The sequence below is a fragment of the Lactuca saligna genome, chromosome 3 (assembly GCF_052625555.1).
Source record: "Lactuca saligna cultivar CGN05327 chromosome 3, ASM5262555v1, whole genome shotgun sequence".
Taxonomy (NCBI): domain Eukaryota; kingdom Viridiplantae; phylum Streptophyta; class Magnoliopsida; order Asterales; family Asteraceae; genus Lactuca; species Lactuca saligna.
In genome coordinates this window covers 220,232,784-220,247,977 of record NC_136419.1, presented here as the reverse complement: position 1 = coordinate 220,247,977, position 15,194 = coordinate 220,232,784, and positions in this window count along the sequence as shown.

Sequence of the window (15,194 nt, the reverse complement as noted above, 5' to 3'; positions counted from 1 at the left end):
TAGGCATGCTCCTGGGCCGTAAACTCACATATATTGTCCTAAATCATGCTTTGAACTCGAATTTGAAGGCTAAGGAGGTTACAATACAAGCTAGGGGAAGTACCTTAGAGATTTGAAGCCTTAAATTTGAGTTTTGATCTCTTAAACTTGGATGAGGAGAGAGGTTGGTAGTGTTTAATGGTAAATTGACCAAAGGCTTCAAATGGAGTCTTAAACACGTTTATATAGTGTTTAAGTTTTGGACATGGTGGAATTCTACCCGATACTGACGTTAGACGAGGTTTTTGGTCGTACCCGATTGAGTTACCGTAACCCGATACGGTAATTTCTAGAACTATTCCGATCACTAAAGTTGGGTGTTAAAATGATTTCTAAATGTATTAAGACACCCATTAAGTCATTTTAAATGTGTACCAGATAATGACTTAATTAAACGGAAGATCGGAAATTGAAATCGGAAACGATGATCGGTTGTGCGAATTGTACTACGAAAGAGTTACAATAAATGATACGGAAATTTCAGGTTGTTACATTATCCCCCCGATGAAGGGAATTTCGTCGCGAAATTCAAGTTTAGAACATAAGACAAGATACAAATCATGGATAAGAAAAGAGTTGTGTATACTTCTGTTTCATTGAATCTTCCCGTTCCCAAGTGAATTCCGGTCCCCGCTTGGCATTCCAGCGAACTTTCACTAATGGGATGAGACTTTGTTTTGTATGTTTGACTTCTCGATCCATGATTTCGATCGGTTCCTCCACAAAGTTGAGGTTTTCATTGATCTCGATCTCGTCTAAAGGAATTGTTAGGGTTTCATCGGATAGGCACTTTTTGAGATTTGAAACATGGAAGACAGGATGAATGTTACTGAGTTCGTGGGGTAAATAGAGTTTATAGGCAACTGGACCGATCCTGGAGAGGATCTCAAAGGGTCCAATGTACCTTGGATTAAGTTTCCCACGCTTACCAAAGCGTACAGTGCCTTTCCAGGGCGAGACTTTTAACAGAACACGATCTCCAACCTGGAATTCTAGTGGTTTCCGACGATTATCAGTGTAACTCTTTTGACGATCATGTGAGGCTTTCAGTCGGTTACGGATTTGAATGATCTTTTCGGTGGTTTCGCGGATGATTTCAGGACCAGTGAGAGCACTGTCGGGGACTCGACTCCTGGCTAACTGTGTATCCCCCACCTCGGCCCAACACAGAGGGGATCTGCACTTACGACCGTATAGGGCTTCGAACGGAGCAGCCCTAATGCTGGTGTGGTAACTGTTGTTGTACGAGAACTCGATCAAGGATAGATGTGTATCCCACGACTTTCCAAAGTCAATGACACATGCCCGAAGCATGTCCTCCAGGGTTTGGATTGTTCTCTCACTCTGTCCATCGGTCTGAGGATGATATGCCGTGCTCATATCTAGTTTGGTTCCAAGGGCTTTCTGAAGGGATTGCCAGAATCTGGAGGTAAACCTACTATCTCGATCAGAGATAATGGATACAGGTACACCGTGTAGACGTACTACCTCCTGGATGTAGATTTGCGCGAGTCTCTCCATCTTGTATGATTCTTTGATCGGGATGAAGTAAGCGGATTTTGTCAAACGATTGACAATTACCCAAATGGTATCGTACCCACTAGAACACTTGGGTAGTTTGGTGATGAAGTCCATGGTAATCATCTCCCATTTCCACTCGGGAATCTCGGGTTGTTGGAGCAGACCTGAAGGTTTCTGATGTTCGACTTTGACTTTGGCGCAAGTCAGACACTTGCCCACAAATGTAGCTATCTCAGCTTTCATGTTTGGCCACCAGTATTGTTTCTTGAGATCCAGGTACATCTTGTCCGAACCCGGGTGAACAGAGTATTTGGTTCTGTGTGCTTCCTGCATGACTATTTCCCTGAATCCTCCGGATTTGGGAATCCAGATTCGATTCATGAAACAATGAACTCCGTCACCTCTGATCTCAAGTTTCTTTTCCATCCCTCTCAAGGTTTCATCTGACACGTTTTTGGGTTTGAGGGCTGTATACTGAGCTTCTCGGATTTGCATGGGTAGATTGGAATGGATGGTCATCATCTGGTTCCTCACTTTGTGGCTTGCACAATCCTTTCCGCTAAGGGCATCTGCTACCACATTGGCCTTGCCGGGGTGGTAACGGATTTCACACTCATAATCACTGAGTAATTCTACCCATCGTCGTTGCTTCATGTTTAAGTCTTTCTGATTAAAGATATGTTGCAGACTCTTGTGATCAGTGAAGATTGTGCATTTGGTTCCGTAGAGATAATGTCTCCAAATCTTCAATGCAAAGACTAAGGCTCCTAGTTCCAAGTCATGCGTGGTATAATTGACCTCGTGTGCTTTCAACTATCTTGAGGCATAGGCAATCACCTTTCCTCTTTGCATAAGCACACAGCCCAAACCTTGATTATACGCATCGCAGTAGACAACGAAATCCTCTGTCCCTTCAGGTAGAGACAGAACAGGTGCGCTGCATAAGGCTTTCTTTAATGTTTGGAATGCGGTTTCTTGTTTATCGCTCCAACAAAAGGGTACACCTTTCTGTGTTAGAGTGGTTAAAGGTTTGGCGATTTTGGAAAAGTTCTCAATGAATCGTCGATAGTAGCCGGCGAGACCCAAGAATTGATGAATTTATGTGGGTGTTTTCGGTGCCGACCAATTCTCTATCGCTTTAATCTTGAAAGGATCTACATGAATACCCTCTTTGCTTACTACGTGACCGAGGAAAGTTACCTTCCGTATCCAGAATTCACATTTGGAAAATTTCGCGTATAGCTTTTCGGATCTAAGGGTTTCCAACACTAGCCTCAAGTGTTGCTTGTGGTCTCCTTCGCTTTTGGAGTATACGAGGATGTCGTCAATGAACACGATAACGAATTTATCTAAGAAGGGACGGCACACCCGGTTCATCAAGTCCATGAACACAGCCGGTGCATTGGTTAGACCGAAGGGCATCACTACGAACTCGTAGTGTCCATACCGAGTCCTAAAAGCTGTCTTGGGAACATCATTCTCCTGGACTTGTAACTGATGGTACCCTGACCGAAGGTCTATCTTAGAAAAGTAGCTGGCTCCCTGGAGTTGATCGAAGAGGTCGTCTATTCTTGGAAGAGGATATCGGTTCTTAACGGTTAACTTGTTCAGTTCACGATAATTGATACACATCCGAAAGGATCCATCTTTCTTTTTGACAAACAGAATCGGAGCTCCCCAGGGTGAGGAAGTCGGTCTAATGAATCCTTTACTGAGCAACTCATTGAGTTGACTGGATAACTCCTACATTTCTGCCCGAGCTAAGCGATACGGGGATTTTGCTACGGGAGTAGCTCCAGGAATTAGGTCAATACGGAACTCGACCTGTCGTTCGGGAGGAATTCCTGGAAGTTCTTCGGGAAACACATCGGGAAAGTTACAGACTTTGGGGATGCTCGCGAGGTCTCTAACTTCTTGTTTCTCGTTGATCACATGAGCTAAGAATGCAACACACTCCTTTCGAAGGAGCTTTCGAGCTTTGATGCAAAAAATGATATGAAGATTGGAACTGGGTTTATCGCCATAGATTACGAGAGTTTGATCCGAAGGAAGGTTGAGATGGATAGCTTTTTCGTAACAAAGAATGTCAGCATGATTGGGACTCAACCAATCCATGCCAATGATGACATCAAAGCTCTTAATGGAAATGGGCATGAGATCTATAGGAAATGAGTGATCATTTAGGGTAAGCGTACAACCTATGAATACATCATTAGCGCTTTCTTTCTCACCGTTAGTCATCTCAACGGTAAACATTTCAGTTAGTGGTTGAGGATTTGGTTTTAGATTATGTTTGAATGCATGACTAACAAAACTCCTTTCAGCACCCGAATCGAAAAGAATACTAGCATATGAGTTGTCGAGAAGGAACGTACCCGAAACAACAGTGGGATCAACAACTGCTTCCTCCCGTCCCATGGTTAGAACCCTTCCAGTGTTATCAGTAGTTGACTTCTTGGGACAGTTCCTTTTAAAGTGCCCAACTTCTCCATAGTTGTAGCAGGCTTGACTAACACCTGCTCCTGATGATTGGTTTACTGATTCGGTAGGAGTTCTACAGTATCGAACTGTGTGCCCTTTCTTACCACAGTTGGTGCAAAACAATTCTCGACAGGGACCAGGATGATGATGGTATTTACACTTGTCACACAGAGGGAGGTTACCAGCATATTTACTGGTAGGAGTTGAGGCTGTGGATCCCATGGCAGAAACAGTAGCAACAGGGGTAGTAGTAGCAGCATGGACTGCTACAGTCTGCTGTTTCTTGGAAGATCCTTGAGAAGATTGACCCTTCTTCTTCTTCTTCCAGAATTTCCTCTTTTCACCACTCCTTTGAGTCGGCTCAGAAGTGGTAGTGATTTCCTTAACATCGTCGTTGTGATCAATTAAAATTTGAGCTAAAGTCTTGGCACTATCATAGGTATCCGGACGAGCAGCCAAAACGTGACTCTTTATTGGTTGAGATAACCCCCAAACGAACCTTTCGATCTTTTTGTTTTCAGGAATGACTAATCCCGGGCAGAGAAGTGCGAGATCATCAAATTGGGAAGTATATGCAACAATGTCGGAACCTTTCATCTTCAGGTTCCAGAGCTCATGCTCTAATTTCTGCATTTCACCACGGGGGCAATACTCGGCAATGAGAAGTTCTTTCATGGCCTCCCAGCCCATGGCATTGGCTACGGGTAAGGTTAGAGATTTGACTCGGCCATTCCACCAAGTCAAGGCTTTATCCACGAAAGTACAGGCTGCGAACTTGACTTTATCGGACTCCGCACAAGCACAGATTTCAAAGATGGACTCGATTTTCTCGAACCATCGAGATAAGGAAATGACACCTCCAGCGCCATTAAAGGATGTTGGTTTTGCGTTCATGAAATCCTTGTAGGAACCCCCTTTTTGGTGTCCCTGGCTACCTTCAGGGTTTTGAGATTGAGGACCACCACCTGAACCACTAGGTTTCATTTGTGACATAGCTGCTACCATTGCAGCTATCATCATCGTCTGGAGTGATGCTAGGTCAAACTGGGGAGGAGGTGGCGGCGAAGAAGGATTGTTGTTGTTCTTTGAGCTAGGTCTCTTTCGGGGAGGCATCTTGATCTAATAAGATCAAGAAAGAGAGGATGGTAAGTCCTCTATATCGAATCGATAGACATGACAGTTATATGATTCGAGTAAGCGATAAAGCAGGAAAAAGTTATCGAACAGATAATTTATCGCTAAGAGTAATCACAGTAAACCATTCGAGTAGGGATTACTACAGAGGATCGGGATCGAGAAATACTCCCATAGTATTTCATGAATTGTTTACGACAATGATTCGATGTTTGGGATATTAGGGTAAGTTTTAGGCATGCCACATACCACAGTCACTCCCAAGCACATGTTGGCCGTGTCTTGAATGAATATAGTTGGCCAGGCTGTATTGACCCTAGACACGACTACATAACTGCCCAGGTTTAACCGTAGTACACAACACCCATTTACTTATGTTCTGTTCTACTTGTGGTTACGGATGACGACAGTTCGGTATGCTTTTATACTTTTGAAAATACTTGTAGTTTGAAGATACTTTTAATTCAGAGCACTTAGGCCCTTTTTGTGTTTATAGTTTTATACCATGTAAGGTTTGGTATACTTCATTCACTATAAACAAGGGCTCTGATACCAATCTGTCACACCCCGAAAACCGAAGGCGGAAAACATTTCCGAGGTTGACTACCACGTTGAGTATCAAATCCAATGCACATAGTAAGTAAAGTAAAGCAACCATTACATTACATAATAAAAGTTTTACAGTTGTTTCAAAAGTAAAGTTTGTACAGTTGTGATACATAGTATATATAGACAAAATGAAACGGGTCTTCATGTACTCCGTCTTCGAGCAAAAGGATCTTCGGGTACCTGTTCTAACGCTGACCTGAGAACACAAGCGGTTTGAAAATCAGCATAAAGCTGGTGAGTTCATAAGCGGTTTTTGTTTGTGAAAATGTTTCGAGTTTCCTTTCTGGTTCTGAAATGTTATATGCACCAAGAAAATCCCATATTTTCTTAATAGTTGGTTATTGTTTCCCAATTGTAAAGTATAGTAAGTTTGTACACTAAAAACATGTTTATTCATATGAAAAGGTGTAGATGGTTATCTGACTGGTTAAACTGTTCTGTTTACTTATCATGTGTTACCAGGAAAGTCCCATACTTTCCTTATTGTATGTTACAAATTGTAAAAGATGTAATGTTGTCTAGTTTGTTACTCTTTCTAGTTATGTAAGTGTTACCCAGGAAAGCCCCATGCTGTCCTGCATGTAGGTTTCTAATGTAAATGATGTTAAAGGTGTAAAAGATGTAATCGTGATTGGGTTTCATGTTTTCCCCAGGAAAGTCCCGTACTTTCCTGATTGTCAGTTACAAAACGTGAAAGATGTAAAAGATGTAAAATATGTATAAAATGGTTCATTATTACTGTAAGTAAATCTCTGTTATCCTAATTGCGAGTTCCATAACCATACAATAGACTGAAACCTGTGGCAATAAGTAGTCCACATGTGGCAATAAGTCGTCCACATACTTATGACTTTCCTCACCCTTGAACCATTTCGGTTCGGCTGTAGCTAGCAGCCAGGTGTGGGGTAGTCAGCCCCGTATAGATCTATACACTCAAGTCACGCTCTCTAAATACCAGAGATTCTGGTTATGGGTGTAGTCATCCACTCGCGTAATCTAGGTGGAGTGTTCTCCGAGGACGTGTCTCCAATCATACAGGAATAACAAATTTACTAGTAATAATATGATAGTCCTCCACTCGTGTATGTGTGTGGAGTGTTACCGAGGACAAAACAATGTACAGGTATTATGTTCAAATGTTTTAATGTCATGCTTTTAACTGATAAAATGTGGAAAGCCATTTGTGAAATATATGTAAAACATACTAGTTTAAAGACCTATTTCACAAATATATGTTACGTGATCTGTATGTTCAATCTGATATCAGTTGTAGTAATCAGTTATAAAAGCATAAGAATATGAAACACACATTTGAAAACATGTTTTGAGTACAAGAATTCCCTTGTACTTTGCTTATGTGTCCCCCCTGAAAACAGTGAAAAACAGTGAAAAGGGTAGGGGTATGAACTCACCGGACTCGGAAACGTGTCGGTTTTGAATGCTAGACGTTGGTTCGGGGTTTGATTACTCGCGATGCCCCTACGTAAAATGAAATAATTTCCATATATATACAATTAGGGATACATTCACTAATTATATGGAACATTACACTACAATGAGGTTAAACACCTCAAAACGAGCGTTTGGAGTGACCTGGGTGACATCTTCGGACGTGTAATGGAACTAGGGACTTGGGACTTGAGTTTACTCCCCAAGAGTAAACATTTTAAAAAGTTTACAACTATGGAACACACACATACATGAGTTTACGACCGTAAACTCATGTGGGTGTGGTTTTGATGGTTTAAGGGCTCAAATGGACATAGGGATTGCTAGAATGGATTATCTAAAATGAGTTGGAACACTTGGAATGGATTCACATAATTTAAAAAATGATTTTACGGCCACACTCATAGAGTTTAAAGCCGTAAACTCACCCATGGCTAAGAATGGTTAATTTGAACTATTTAGGGCAATCACATGTGATTCAAACTAATTTTCTAAGCATTGTTATGAATTTAGATTACCATTTTACAAACTTATAGGAGTTTATGGCCTAGGAGGAGTTCTTTGGCCGTAAACTCACTTATGTAGGGTATATGTTGTGTTTAAGGTCTCCAAATCATTTTTAGATGAATCTAGGATTTACCACAAAGCCATTGGTTAAGTTTGAAAGCATTTTGACATGTTTTAAGGCATTAAATCACCCTTTTAGAGGAGTTTATGGCCCAAGAGTATGTCTTGGCCGTAAACTCATTTTTATTACTCAAAAATCATGTTTGAAGTGTTCCAAGTCTAGATTAGCAAGCCCAAAGGTCATATCTAAGTCCCAACTATGATTTGGAAGGGTTAATTGACTCAAAAACCCTTTGAATATGAGTTTACGGCCCAAGAATGATCCTTGGACGTAAACTCCTTCAAACCTCACAAAATTCATGTTTTAATTGTTTAGAGTCCATATCTTGAAGTCCCTTGTCCATATCTAAAGTCCAAATGAGTTTAGGAAGGAGTTTAAGGGCTTAAAACCCTTTAAATTGGTGTTTACAACCTAGGCATGCTCCTGGGCCATAAACTCACATATGTTGTCCCAAATCATTCTTTGAACTCGAATTTGAAGGCTAAGGAGGTTACAATACAAGGTAGGGGAAGTACCTTAGAGATTTGAAGCCTTAAATTTGAGTTTTGATCTCTTAAACTTGGATGAGGAGAGAGGTTGGTAGTGTTTAATGGTAAATTGACCAAAGGCTTCAAATGGAGTCTTAAACACGTTTATATAGTGTTTAAGTTTTGGACATGGTGGAATTCTACCCGATACTGACGTTAGACGAGGTTTTTGGTCGTACCCGATTGAGTTACCGTAACCCGATACGGTAATTTCTAGAACTATTCCGATCACTAAAGTTGGGTGTTAAAATGATTTCTAAATGTATTAAGACACCCATTAAGTCATTTTAAATGTGTACCAGATAATGACTTAATTAAACGGAAGATCGGAAATTGAAATTGGAAACGACGATCGGTTGCGCGAATTGTACTACGAAAGAGTTACAATAAATGATACGGAAATTTCGGGTTGTTACAATTGGTTAGTCCGAACAGCATCACTATGAACTCGTAATGTCCGTGTCTCGTTCAGAAGGACATCTTGGGAACATCACTCTCCAGGACTCGCAGCTGGTGATATCCCGACCTTAAATCGATCTTGGAGAAGTAGTTGGCTCCTTGGAGTTGGTCGAATAAGTCATCGATTCGGGGTAGGGGTATCGGTTCTTGATGGTAAGTTTTTTGAGTTCTCGGTAGTTGATGCACATTCTGAATGATCCATCCTTCTTTTTCACGAACAACACGGGTGCTCCCCATGGCGAGAAGCTCGGCCTGATGAATCCTTTTCCAAGTAGTTCATTCAGTTGGCTGGATAGCTCTTGCATCTCTGCCGGGGCTAATCGATAGGGTGCTTTGGCTACTGGGGTAGCCCCGGGAACCAGATCGATTCTGAACTCAACTTGTCTCGTGGGAGGTATTCCCGGAAGGTCCTTGGGAAAAATGTCGGGAAAATCGCATACGTCGGGTACATTTTTGATGTCCTGGACTTCGCGTTTCACATCTACAACATGTGCCAAAAACGCGTGACACTCCATGCGTAGGCATTTCCGAGCTTGGATACTTGAGATGATACGAAGAGTGGTATTGGGTTTGTCGCCCAAGACAATGAAAGTTTCGCCGGTTGGCAGATTAAGGCGAACGGCCTTATCGTAACATAGAATGTCTGCATGATTGGAACTCAGCCAATCCATGCCAACGATAACATCGAAATTCTTAATCGAGACTGGCATGAGGTTGATTGAAAAGGGATTATCGTTTAATGTTAGGGTGCAGTTTAAGTATATATCCTTAGTGCCTTTGGTTTTCCCGTTGGCCATTTCTATTATGAATGGTTCACTTAATGATTATGGTATTGATTTTAGCAAGCCTTTAAAGTCGTGACTCACAAAACTCCTTTCCGCTCCACTATCAAACAAAATGCATGCATACGAGTTATCGAGAAGAAACGTACCCGTAACAACAGTAGGGTCCGCAATGGCTTCATCTTGTCCCACTGCGAAAACTCGGCCCCTTCCGCCGGCATTCCGGTTGTTTGCCTTTGGGCAGTCCCTGTGGTAGTGCCCCGTGTCTCCGCACTCAAAGCAGGCGCGGCTTACCCCAGTATTGGAAGTGGGGACGGATGGTTGGGTTGGCTCTTTGCAATAGCGGGTTGTATGTCCCTTCTTATTGCACTTGGTGCATTGAAGATCATTACATAGACCGTGGTGGTGGAAGTTGCATCGGTTGCACTTAGGAAGTTTCCCATTATATGAGCTTGTGGGGGCAGGGTTGGCAGGTACAGTCATAGCGTGGGTCGCTATTACTTGTTGTTTCTTGAGGTTTTCCTGGAGGGTTTGTCCCCTCATTTTGTTCCAAGGCCAACTCTGGCCCTGAGGCTCCCTAGAGGGATTTGTGGTTGTTGCAATGGTACCCTGTTTTACTCCATGGTCGATGAGTCCCTGAGCCAGGCGTTTAGCGCTGTTGTAGGCAACAGGGCTGGAAGCTAGGACATGCCCTTGAATCTGGGGTGACAACCCCCAAATGTACCTTTCAACCTTCTTTGATTATGGGTTGACCATGGTAGGGCACAATGCAGCGAGGTCGTTGAACCTAGCTTTGTAGGCGACTAGGTCAGACCCAGTCATTTTCAGAATCCAGAGCTCCTGCTCAAGCTTTTGCACTTCGCCCCTTGGGCAGTATTCTTCCAGTAGTAGAACCTTCAGATCGTCCCAACTCGTGGTGTTGGCGACAGTGAGCGTCACCGAATTCACATGGCTTTTCCACCAAGTGAGGGCTCGATCTATGAAAGTGCAAGCAACGAACTTGACTTTGCTTGCTTCCAGGCATGAGCAGATCTCGAAGACCGTTTCGGTCTTCTCGAACCATTGCATTAGTGCCATGACTCCCCCAGTTCCATTAAAAGTTTTTGGCTTAGCGTTAGAGAACTCCTTGTAAGTACATTCTCTTACTTGGCCATGACCAGTGCCATGATTTGGATGATTCGTGCTGCTTCCTGCCCCTCCATTTCCATGGGAGTTTATTTGTGAGAGGGCTGCAGTTACTGCTGCTGTGATAGCAGCCTGGACCGTGGCTGGATTATACGTTGGTGGTGGAGGTGGTGGTGGTGTCGTGCCCGGCCTGGGCCTTAGGTTTGGATGAGGAGGCATCGTGCTGCCAAAAGAAAAATGAAAGATTTATAAGTTTTTGTAGTTCAGAGATGAATGATATTGAGTTAACTTCTAATAGTTCTAAGAAATTGGGTTTGACCGACATAAGGTTTTGAGCTTGAAAATAAAGTTTGAATAGATGTACGTATGAATTGAACGAACTACGAATGATTAACAACAAGAAAAGGTATATACCCTTATATATATTAAACATATAGTTGTGTTACAGCGGGGTCTACACAAAAAGTTCTTGACCTATCTAAAGGCCTCCGATTACAGAACAATTTAAAGAAAATAATACTTTTATCCGAAGTCCTAATTTATAACAAAATTTGAGAGTCGGGCAAGTTCTACTTGCGACACGGTTTGCGTTTGGAGCTCGACTCTGTCTCGGACTGCTTCGACTCCATGAGGCGCCTATCAAACGTAGCTTGTCGTTCTGCAACATCTCTAGGCGGTTGATATCGGCCGTGTGGATTTGTACTTCCACATTGACCTCTCGGATTCGGTTGGCTTGCACTCCGGATTGATAGCACTGGTTGGCGAGTTTGCCAACCATGACCGGTAGTGCTCGGTCGGCTGATCCCCCGCCTCTGACATCATAGAAGTCTCGAAACATGTCGTAGGGAGGGCGTAAGCTTTGTTGTTGGCTCCAATGATGGAGGTGACTTCCCCACACAGGAGTGGGTCCTTGGAAGTTCCTCACGTGGACAGGAGGTTGTGGGATTGGTGGATTGATAATTTCTGGCTTTGAATCCGTGCCAGAGTCATCCCCTTCCTCAAACTCTATAGGCTCTTCGTCTTCTTCAGGATCTTCTTCGATCCATCCTCCATTACCTTGATTAGGATAGTAGGGGTCATTAGGGTGATGGAATCCCGCCATTTAAACTGTACAAGAATAGGGTTAAAAATTTACTACAAGCTAGAGCACATGAAACTTACCCTTAAGTTTAATGGTTGACGGCAACACAAAAAAAAACTCCCTTAGTATTATGTAATGATGTGCTTTTGGTAAGTTTTTAAAATCGTTGTCCACTGCAGACACTCCTTGGCATACGTTAGTCGGCTCTCAGTATCACAACAGTTCATAGAAAGGAAAGTACACACCACCATATATATTAATGTTTCCAAGATGTTTACATAATTGTATTCATTACATGTTCAAAAGATAAATACATAAACATCATTCAAAAGAAGTAATTAACGCCAGCGCGTTAATCCGAAAAGTTGATTCCCAAACCTGCTTAGCGGTTCCCTGAGAATACAAGTTAATTCAAAGAAAAAGTGTCAACAATTAAGTTGGTGAGTTCGTAAGTAGTTTAGAAAAATTGGATGTCATTCCAAAATGGGTGTATGTTTTCCAGAAAACTCAGTATTTCAAGTGTGAAGAGTTATGACTTGTTGTGTTGAAAATGAATGTATCAGATCCAGAAAATCCCATATTTTCCCTAATGGTTGTGATATGAGTTATTGTGTTTTCCAGAAAAACCCTTATTTTCCTATAAAAGTATGAAATGCATATGAATGTTCGTGTTATAAGTTGTAAATAATCGCACCAGGAAAATCCCTTATCTTCCTATTAGTTGTTTGGTTTGTATACAGGAAAAACCCTTATTTTCCTAACATGACTGGCAGTCTCTAAGACCGAAAGTTGCAAGAAAACGACATTCTTAGAAGTTGTATCATAGTTTTATATAATAAAGCTATACGAAGATCGCATTTGTTAGATGAAGAATAGTCTTAACAGTTACTCGTTCATAAAAGCATAATACCATAATAGTTGTATATCCGATGAGTTTTATAACCATACTAAACATAATATGCCTGTAACGACGTTCTTCAGGCGTCGCAGCGTTATGACAACTGTCACCCCAAAAGACGGACTGTAGCTAACAGTTAGGGCGCGGGATCATGACTTCCCGTATAGATCTATACACATTTGACATGTTCTCCGAACGGGAGACTCTGGTTATAGACAGGACTTGCAGCATTACTTTCTAATAAAGAAAAGTAACGTTTGAAGATATACACGTCTCATGGATTCTCAACTAAGCCTGTATTAAAGTGATAGTTTTTGTATGCGAAGTTTATCCTTTTTCACAATGTTTGACAAAGCATAAATCATAAGTTTTTAGAATGTATAAAACGACTTAACAATGAAAGGTACTTTGAAATCATTATATACTTTGCATAAGTCTAATGCACACAAAGTATGACAAGAGTTTTCCATAATAGTAATGAGTTCCAAGTGATTTATTCGGTAAAACAAACGAAGTGAAACTTTATAAAATACACGATAATAACCGTATGTTTACTTGTATCCCCCCCCCCCTTAAAAGAGTATAAAAGCATTTAAAATGTATTTAAAGTGTGTTTGAAAGGGGTATGAACTCACATGAAAGTTTGAAGATAGCAAGATGGAAAACCGGACAGAGTTTCGTCTCGGGAAATGGATTTTCCTCGAGATTCTCGGGATTTCTCGGGAGTAAAATCGACCTTCGGGACTTGCACAAAATGACCCGGGCTTCGCGGTAGTGCGAGCACGGAAAACGAGGCAAAACGCAAGAAAAGAGAGAGAGAATGAGCAATTTTTCCGGGAACCCTCGCATCCCTTTTATAGGGGGCTGGAACCGCCTCGTACGCGGGGCGTACGCGTACGTCACGCGTGACCGAGTCCTCGACTGCATCGCGCATCGGACGGGACCGGGGGGGGGGGGGGGTAGGCTCGCATAGGGGCGATGTGGACGATCCGAGGCCGTGGCCTCGAGTACGCTAGGCATACTCGTGTACGCTGGGCGTACGCGCGTGACTCAGGCTTCGGATAATACCGAATTTTTGAATAAAAATATATATTAATTATTTATCAAACTTCAAAAATTCATATCTCCTTCATACGAATTCCGTTTTCGACGTTTTTTATATATCCACGCGTAGGTGACACTAGGATCTACAACTTTCGTTTAGATTCCGTCGGCAAATTCCGAAATTATTTTTATTATTTATTTATTAAAATGACGTGATTAAGAAATTTCTTTAAAAATTCATAACTTTTTCATACGATGTCCGATTTGAGCGTTCTTTTTATGCACGTTTGTAGTTTAACGATATCTATGACTTTCATTTAGAAACCTAAGGTCAAGAAGTGTTTTATTGAAACTTTGCGTTTTTACGTAACTTCGTATTGCCGGTTTTTGTCGGAAAAGTTAGGATGGTCATAACTTCTTCGTTATAACTCGGATTTTTGTGTAATTTATATGTTTGGAAACCTTAAGACGATACCTACCACATAGCGTACTCCAAACAGAGCTTTTGAATACTTCATTTTTTGATGATATTCTAATCCCTTTTTCAAAGAGGTTACAAGACTCGATCTTTGATGACTTGAAATGACGGGTTGTTACAAAATGGCATAAGAGATCACTTTTGAAATAATGACATTTTTAGTCCCTTTTTGCTAAAAGGTACAACTTCGGCCCTAATTTTAAGAAACTCGACATTTCCGGTCCAAATTTATAGAAATTAACATTTTCGGTCCAAGTTTTATAAAATTTACATTATTGGCCCAATATTGATAAAAATATAATTTTCGGCCCAACTTTTGTAAAAATTACATTTTAGGCCCAATTTCAAACAAAGTGGAATTTTCAGCCCATTAAACCGTAACTTTTCATTTTCGGCTAGAATTTGTGTTAAATGACAATTTAATCCATAAAAATCGAAATTTTTACAAATTAGGCACAAGAAAACCGTAAAGCCCATATTAAGGACCATTTTGCAAAAATTTACATTTTTGTCCCTCTCAACACCAAGAATATCATAAAGATCCATTTTTATATAAATGTGACTCTTTTAGTCCATGTAAAATCGTAAGCGTCATAAAAATCCCATCTTCTTGTTCATTTGTCACAAATGGCCCTTTCTCAAGAATTTGTTATAGTTTTCGAGATCTATGGAATTTCATCACAAAAACCACCACACATAACATTGAAAACACACATAAACATGCACTGTACATATATCTAACACATGGCAACTTGTATCCTCCCCCAAAAACATAGTAAAAACGAAAACAAGGGGGTATGAACTCACCTTGAGGCTTGGATTTGGTTTTTGGTGAGAAGATGAAGAGATTTTTGGCCCTAACAACTCCTTGAGGAAGTTTTCGAATTTAAATGGTTCTAGCAAGTTATAACATGAAATGAAGCTATGCAAGAAATAATT